Source organism: Marmota flaviventris, chromosome X (assembly GCF_047511675.1).
Source record: "Marmota flaviventris isolate mMarFla1 chromosome X, mMarFla1.hap1, whole genome shotgun sequence".
Lineage (NCBI taxonomy): Eukaryota > Metazoa > Chordata > Mammalia > Rodentia > Sciuridae > Marmota > Marmota flaviventris.
Window position 1 is genome coordinate 131,489,656 of NC_092518.1, and position 9,604 is coordinate 131,499,259.

The window sequence follows — 9,604 nt, forward strand, 5'->3', positions numbered from 1 at the left end:
GTAGACAGGCTATATGCATATGATATGCTGTCTGTTTTTCAGACTTCCAAATGTTTTTTCCTTAAAGGGCTTGTGTATTCTTAGGATGGTGCAGAGAGTAGCTCTGCTCAGTACTTAAGTTCTCCTGTCATGGGGAAAATCTGTGAGCACATATATTAAATACGAAGGGCTGAGTTTTCTATTGACTTATCCAACGATTTCTCATTTAACAAAGTACTTCTAAATAAATAGTATACTCTCGAGTTGGGGTATAACTCAGTGGTAGAACACTTGCTTAGCATGAATGAGGCCCTGGGTTCAATCCCCAGCACCTCAAATATACAGAGTAAAACTTTCTCACTTCTGAAGAAATACTTCTGCTAACCTAATATTATGTTCTAGGAACTGTGACACAGGAAGGAAATAAGATAGAAGAAGGTTAACTAGAGGTATGGAAGATAGGGGAAAAATCTTAAATTGAAATTTTAGCAGAAACTACATTAAATGAGATTGATGGCAGATTAGACATTGCAGAGATAGTAGATTAGAGGGTTTAGACAAACAAATAGAAACTCTCCCAAATTGCACATAAGGAAAAAATAATTACAGAGGCAAGGACAAATGTAAAGAACATAAGTTAGCTTTTAGAAACTCCAAATATCCAAGTATAGGCATTAAATGGAGTCTCAGGGGGTGGAGAATGAGTGCAGAGAAAGACATTTGAACTAATAATGACCAGAAAATTTCCAGATCCAATGAAAGCTATAAACCACAAAAGCCAAGGATCTCAACTAAATCTGAGTAGAAGAAACGTGAACAAACCACACTAAGGCACACAAACCCCTGCCAGGGAACATCATATTTTGGTCTATCAGCCTATGTTATAATAGGCAGTCCTATATACAAGGAAACATATTATATTGAAATCAGTTGTTAATTGACAAGGATTTTAGGAAAAGATGTTTACACTGGGTATAAAGTTTTCTCCACAAAACTACCACCTCACCATTTGGACAGCAGTGGCTAATGTAGTAGCATTGATACTAATCCAAAGTCAATCCTTCTAATTGACTTGGTCCCAAATGCCTGTTCTTAAGGATGACTCTAGTGACTTATTATTGCTAGCTACTGATATTTCTGCCATCTTTCCCTAAAGATGTTGCTTCTGTGTTACACAGAACAAATATGTTTGGCAGAATTGGTGCTTGTACATTTTCAGATTGTTTTCTCACCCAGATCTGTTGTGCCTGGAGATGGCAGATGAGTCTGAAGAAGCAACTGGCTTTGAGCATGAACTGGAGGCTAGGGGTGGAATAGCCAAAGTACAGGTCAGACTTGGAAGCAATCTGCCCAAGATAATTATGTGTAAATGGGAGGACGACAACTCTGGCTTAGGGAGTGATCATGAGAGCATATAGCATTGCAGTTAATGGTTTATTTTTCAACATAGTTCTTATTTAAGTATCTAAAAAGTATTCTAAGATGATCAGCCCTAACTCATTATGAGAGTTGGAGGTGACATAGTACTTATGATAGAAGAAAAATAATGCTGTAATCTAGAGTGTATTGAGGACTTCCTGTGTGTTAAGCCTTTAGCATTCTAGATTTACAGATGATGAATCCTGAAATTTTCTTATGGAATAACTTGGCCCAAATCACATAGCGAGTGGCAGAACCATGATTCAAATCCAGGTCTGTTGGATCCCAATATTAATGTCATCTTACTACACGAAGAAGCATCTGCCTTCAAATCTATTTCCCACATTGTCCCATTTTTTTTGTTATATCATTACCCATTTTCTTTTTGAACATTCTAAATGCATTTAAAGGCAAGTGGGAAAGGGTTTACTCATCTATTAACAAAATCGTGAAAAATTCTCTAGAGGAGTCCACATTCTTGCAGCACAAGAGAAAATAAACAAAATAAACAAATTAAATATTAGAAGGTGATAAGAGCTCTTGGGAGAAAACTCACAATAAGAGGGGGAAGCACTGCAGGGCCTTGAGGCAGAAGCCTGTGTGGTGTTTAGGATGAGAGGGGCGAGAGGGCTGGGGCAGAGTGCTTAAAACTGAGAGTAGATATCAGTGAAGTCAGAGATGTGATGGAGATGAGGGGGAGTAAGGCCTTTGAAGTCATTGTACAGATTGTGGCCTTTACCCTGAATGTATTAGGAAATCATTAGAGAGTTTGGAGAAAAAAAATGGCATAATCTGACTTAGTTACTAAAAGAATGTCTGTCTTGAGAATGGACTATGGAGAGGAAGAGCAGACATGGAAGCCAGGAGACCATTAGGAGAAAACCAGATGTGAGATGGTGGTTGCTTGGCCCAGAATAACATTGGAAGTTTTGAAAAGTCGTCATACTATAGATATATTTTGAAGGAAGAGCCTTTGGATTTTCTGACATTTAATTAAGGGTGTGAGAAAAAGAGGGTTTGGGGATGACTTTAAGGTAATGGACTTGATCAAATAATACTGTGATGTTGCACTAATTGATATGAAGAAAATTGTGGCAAGAATTGAAAAGCTTTCTGTGATGGAGTAGTATCAGGGATTTAGTTTTGAAAATATTTATGATGGATATGCTCATTAGACATCCAATTGGACATTTATTGCTGGACTGAAGAAGCAAATTTGGGACTCATTAGCATGGATGGTCTTAAAGCTATAAGCTTGGATGATGTCACCAAGGTGCATAGCCACAAGGAATGCAGGGAGATAATGTCTCATTGAAGCAGGCTTAGAAGAGGATGGTGAAAGTGGAGGTGCAGTATGGAAACCCTTTGAGAAGTTTTGCTGTAAAGGCAATAACAAAAATGGGGTGACAGGTGGAAAAGAGATGTGCTCCACAGAGGATTTTTAAGCTCATTATATTTTAAAATTTCTCATCTATTTTATTTAGCATTTTACCCATGTCTATTCAATCTGTCATTTTTATTGCAAGCCCTACAATCCCTGCCTCCCTTCCAGAAAAAGTAAAATGCAAGGATCTTTTAAAAAAATTAGCCAGAACACTTTTGACATTAGGTTACCAAAAGGGAAAATGTGAAGATCTGGGGACACACACTTGTTTTAATCCCTCTCCACATAACCATCAAGTATTTGAGCCTATATTTGAAGCCCACTCTATGTCCAGCCTCAACAGCCATGCTTCCTTTCAAACCCCTTAGCATGCTGGAGACAATTATGGAATGAAAGTGAATCCAAAACTTTCTTTTTTTTTTAAAGAGAGAGTGAGAGAGAGAGAGAGAGAGAGAGAGAGAATTTTAATATTTATTTTTTAGTCTTTGGCGGACACAACATCTTTGTTTGTATGTGGTGCTGAGGATCGAACCCAGGCCACACGCATGCCAGGCGAGCGTGCTACCGCTTGAGCCACATCCCCAGCCCGAATCCAAAACTTTCAAAATTGAAAAAACATGTTGATTGCCTTCCCATACCCATATTAGGGCAGAGATGTAAAACGTTTCACTGCAAAACCAAATATTTAAGTGTCATATGAGCAGTGATCCACCGACTATTCAAAGAGAATCACTCAATGGGTATATAATATACAAATGACTCCCAACTCAGGAAGTTTTGACTTTAGAATGGTATAAAAGTGTTAAACATTTGGAGAAACTGTGCTTTACATTTTCACTTCTTGTCTTTTCTGGAGCTAGTGATATTTCCATACCTTTCTTGCAATGTTGTACAGGGACAGAAAGCTGGAACTCCCAGTCAGCCACATGGTCACCAGACAAACAAGCAATCCTTTATAACATACTGTGCTAAGCTGTGCTGTTTGGTAGGTTAGATATATTAAATGATTTTTTTTTTTACTTAGGATATTGTCAACTTCAGACAAGTTTACCAGGGCATAACACCATTGTATTAAGTAAAAGTAGTCAGACTTGGGCTGGGGTTGTAGCTCAGTGGTAGAGCACTTGCCTCACATGCATAAGGCACTGGGTTCGATCCTCAGCACCACATAAAAATAAATAAAAATAAAGATATTGTCCCCATCTACAGCTAAAAAATATTTTTTAAAAATGTAGTCAGGCTTAGGGAAAATGTCACTGGGTTTGACATCAATAGATTCTTACTCTACTTATGACTTACTTTATGAAATGCTCAGGAACCTCTCCACTATTCTAATAAAAGCAATTAGACTAGTCCTACTTTCCATATAATCTGCCTAAAATCATAAAGTAGTTGTTATGCATTGGCCTTCCCTTGATTGAAGTCCAGGTGGCATGTGCAGGAACTCTGGAAGGTGGTCACTTCTCCAGCTACTGGTCCATATCTCTTGGAACCAGTGGGTTTGGGCCTAATAATAAAGAATGCAAGGTGAGGCTATGCCATCCTTGGCTACAACCAAGACAACATCCTTCCAACACCACTGAAAGAAACACTTTTTTAAAACTAAGGCCTTTGATATGTAGTCACTTTTAAAGAATACTTTATCTCTTCTTGTAATTAGCAATGTATATGTTGTGGCACCCACAGTCTCTGCTTGCTGTTATTTTCCTGCAAAATTTTCAATGTTTTTCATGTTTGACAAGTTTGTGTTGGGTTTTCAATTAACTGAATTAATATTAGAAATCATGATATGAAATGTATTGAAGTTTGTGTTCTATTTTTCCTGTTGTCCAGTCCATGTCCAAAATGAAATGTCATCTTTCTCTTTTGGAATTCTGTAGGATGAAGTTGATATTGTAGAGGTTGAGCAGTATGGAGTACAAGAATCTGTTCATGTCATTCAGATAGATTCTAGTTCATCATCTTCCGACACTAACATATCATCTTCTAGAATCATGCCAAAATCACCAAGTAGGTATATTGGAAGAAAAATGGTGACTTAAAGGATAGTTACAATTTTCCAAATGAAAATAATGTTCTATTGATAATGGTGTGAAATCACAGGAGTGAATGCCAGCTTTCTTCATCTGTAAATTTGTGAGATGATTTGAGAGTAATAAAAATGAATATCTCATCACAGGTTCAATGCTTGGAAATGGTATTATTCTCTTCATTTAATTTTAATCTTTCAAAGATTGGTGGTAGATCTCAGTCCTTAGAGGAATAGCATTTTATCTTTGCATACTCATATAGTCTGCTCTACATTCCAGAGAATCCTCTTGCACTTAAGTTTTAATGGGAGTAGAGAGAAAAGATAGTCTTTCAAAAATTGAGATATTTCTTGCATGAATTTCAACAGTGAACACATTGTAGAGCTATAATTTTATTTAAAATTGCAAAACTTAAGGGTTGATATATAATATAGATTGTGTCCCTGATTAACTGAATCTTATGGTAGATGATTCATATTATGGAATCTTCATATATTGAAGCAATGCCTTTAGTTTAATTTGATACTTTATTCTGTTTTACCAGCCTCTAAATTCAGTCTTAATGCTTATATTTCTTAAATATTCTTAGTTGTTGCTTTTAGTCAGAGTTCAGATCCCAAAAAAAGTCCTTTCAAAACAATGGAAGGAGGTGAAGCCCATGAACTTGTAACTATGATTTCTAAAACTTAAAGGAGTAGTGATTGCTTTAAACCTAGTATGAAGACTTATTTTGTAGATTTGCTATAGATAATTATTCATATTTATTACTATTAAAACACAATGGAAAAATCCTTAAAATCTTCTACAGCATGACTTTTCCAATAAAGTGGGAAACAAATTGCACTGTCATTTATTGATAATTTATTTGGCTTGTTCATTTGAAATCAGAAAATGATAAGTATACTGTTAAGATACAAGACATATTTTGGAAGTGGTTGATAGTGGAAAAGGAGTTAAAAGTTTAGTCAAGGATCAACACCCAAAGTAACCAGAAACCAGAATTTTCCAAAATATTTTAAGTGGGCATCTAAAACTCATGCCGTGGCTGAAAGGCAATTTGCTCACATCTGTCTGCCTAATCCATATGTTTCTATCTTCTAAATTTTGATTTTGAAATAATTGTGGACTTTGAGAAGTGTTATATAACTAGTATTGGGAAAACATACAGGAAATTTCCTCCATTTCTTTCTTCTCTTTTGTGATCTTGATATTTTTGAAGAGTACAGATAGATATTTTATGGAATGTCCCTCAATTTGAATTTGATGTTTTCTCAAGATGATTTTGAGGAAATAACCTTTTGGGGAAGAATATCACAGAAATGGTGAACTTGTCTCAGTGCATCATAGCAGAACCAGTGTGTTGTTGGTCACTCATACCAGTGATGTGAACGTGATCACTTGGTGAAGATGGTGTTTGTGAGGTTTTACTCCTGTTGAATTACTGTTTACCCCTTTGTACTTTACCAAATGTTTGACGGGGGATACATTGAGAATATACAAATATCCTTTTTCTCCTTAATCTCTCCAGTCATTTCAGCATTGACAGTATAACTTGCTTACAGCAATCTACTTCTATACATCTTAATGCCAATTTCTGTTTCCCTCATTCCTTATATGTTTATTACCTGAAATCCTTCTGTAAAAAAGTGTTGTTCCTTCTCCCTAATTCATTCATTCATTCATTCATTCATTTATAACAGGATGGACTGATGTGTAATTATTTTTATGATTATTTTGTTCCCTGTTATCATCATCATATGTTTTTCCAAATTTCAGCTCTTTCCAGTTAGTTCCCTTGTCCTTTCACCATGCCTTCATCTTTTCCTTCTCACTTCCTTATTTTTGATATTATAAGTGGTTTCAAGTCATTGAAATCAACATCTTCTCTAAGGAATCTTAGGTCCTCTATCTGGAGAATGGTATTCAGAAGTGAAGGCTGGGATGCTAGGTGTACTCATTGTTACAGGTGTCCCACTGCATCTAAACCCTCTCAGTGGGCAAAGCTATGAAAGGTGTGTATGCATATTAAAGTATGTATGCATATGCTCTGTGTTTTCATTTCAGCATATTAAAAATAACAGCATAGGAATTTATTGATAACCTCTTACTCTGGTCCAGTACCACAGGATTCATTCTAATCTTTTCTCATTATGTGCAGTATAAATTATTGATTCCCTCAAAGCACAAAAGCATATAATAAGTAGTTTCAAGAGAGTAGAGCAAGAGCAAGTAGTAGGGAGAGTGCATATGATTAAAGAATGGTATATGTATACATGGAAATGTCAAAATGAAACCCATCAATTTATAAAAATCCATGTTTGAATATTTATAATAAAACATCCCCCCAAAGTGGTTTTACAATTGATAACCCAGACCCCTGCAAAAAACCCGAATTACCATCTAGAGTTAACTTGTGTGTGTACTTCTTTTTATCTTTAGCATTATAGTATTCAGTTAAACCACTGCTTTCAAATTTCTTAGGTTGGACTCTTTATTCCTCACCCTTTTTAGTGTGGATATGTTATTTATTTGTACTGCAGTTAGATTCACTTGTCACAGTCTCCATTTCAACTTGGGTTTTCTCACATCCTAACCAATTTATTTTTACATTTGTATACAGCAAAACTCAGGCTTTAGGGTATTCAGTTGTCTCGGTTTTGACAAAGACAAAATGCTATGAGTCCATCACCATAGTACCAAAGGGAACAGTTCCATTACCCTCCAGATTTCTTTGTGCTGCCTCTTTGTAGTCATCCTTTGTCACCCATCCACTGTCAACCATTGATCTGTATTTCATATCTGTATGTTTCCTTTTCCCAGAATGTCATGTAAACACAATCATACATTGCCTAGCTTTTTCTTTCAGTGTTAGGGATAGAACCCAGGTCTTCAAGCATGCTAGGCAAGCACCATACTACTGAGCTACATTCTCATCCCCAATGGCTGGCCTTTTTGATCTAGCTTCTTTTATGAAACAAGATGCAATTAAAATTTTCCTCCATGTTTTATCAATCAGTGATTCATTCCCTTGTATTACTGAGCAGACTGTGCTTTAGAAATTTACCACAGGCTTTTATTAAAAATCCATTTACCTGTAGAAAGAAATCTGTGTTGTTCCCAAGCTTTTGGTGATTATTAATAAAGCTGCTATAAACATTTGTGTAGAGGTTTTTTTTTTATGAATATATGGTTTCAGCTCATTTGAGTAGATTCCTGGCCATGAGATTACTGGGTCATATGGGAAGTGTGTGTATGTCAAACTCTTTTCCAAAGTGACTCCAGTTTTCATTACTCAGTGTTCTCCAAGTGGTCTTCAGCCATGTCACAACACCTCCAAGAGCACTCCTAAGGTCCCATATTCTTGGGAACCCCACTGTTCAGAAGTGATCTATGACTAGGTTTAATTTGGTTTTACCAGTTGGACAGTACCAAATTTCCAGAAGCAGAAGAAAAAGAATTTTATAATTAAGTGACAACTACACTGGATTTATGCACCAGCATAAGCCAGGGGGTAGGTAGAGGTCAATTCCAACATTCCCTCCTTTGTTTTCATTTTCAAATGTTAATGGATTTTAAAGTTATGTTCTGAATGATTCCTGGTACCTGGTACATCCTCATCCCGAATGTAGAATTAAACCGTACTCTCCTGTTGTAACTTTGATAACACTGGAACTTTTGCTTTTTCAGTCATGAATATGCTTTCTTCCTCAGCCTTCTCAACTTTGCAGAGCCTTGAATTTGAATCTGAGATGGACCTGAGGAAACGAGAGGAGCCCATAGACCTGGAATATTCAGTGAACTCCGAATACATAGATGACTCCATGGACCAGGATGATGTTATTGACCTAGTGTCCCAAGAGGCCTCAGTGGAGCCAGACTTTGAAGAAAATTCCTTGGACTCAGTGTATCAGGAGGACAAGGTGGAGTTGGTGGAGCAGGAGCTTTACCCTGCCTCCAGCATGGCTGCTAGTGGTGATACTCAGGTACATCTTGGAGTCTTCCTTTACACATTTGTCTGGAACTCTAACCTTACAAATAGTCCCAAATTGCCACTCTTGTGTCCAGTTTTACTTTGCATAAAAAGCATGTTCTTTACTTTTTAAAACTGTATCACTATTTCTGGTATACTGGATTTTGAGATGCAGCTGAGAACCTGGTAGACCTTCATAAAGATGGAGTCTGGAGGTTCTCTAAGACTGAATCTCTGTTTTCATCATGTGAAATGTACAAGGCACCTTATACTTCAGAGATGTTTGAGCCAAATAGGAAGCTTGACTACTATGAAAAGACAGGATTTTTAAGAGCCATGACCCTCATCACCTGGGAGGGGATGCTAAACCATCTCAAGGGAAGACAACTCTCCTGCCCACCCATATCAACCCTCCTACACCAAAAGCTAGGTTTTCCCAGTGAAGTTTGTATTAGGTCACAGCATACATTTCAGAATGGTAGATATATCCAGTCATCAAATGTCAGTACCAATGCACAATTCAAAGCCTAATCCAAACAGATGGATTAACTACTCTGCATCTTCTCTATCCCCAAATTTGTGTACACAGTCACAGATTTGGACAATCATATTTTATATTAGACAGGATTATTAAAAATCAGTATTGGCAATCAAAGAAATGACTTCATGGTCAGTTGTGTGGAAATGTGTACATTAATTACTGTGTTAAACATGAGTCACTTTATCCCTAATGCCAAAAGCATCCTCATCTAATGAAAAATCTGAGGGTTAGAAGACTGTTGTATGGGTTTGGCCCCAAGAGTATTATGTTGACAAGTTCCT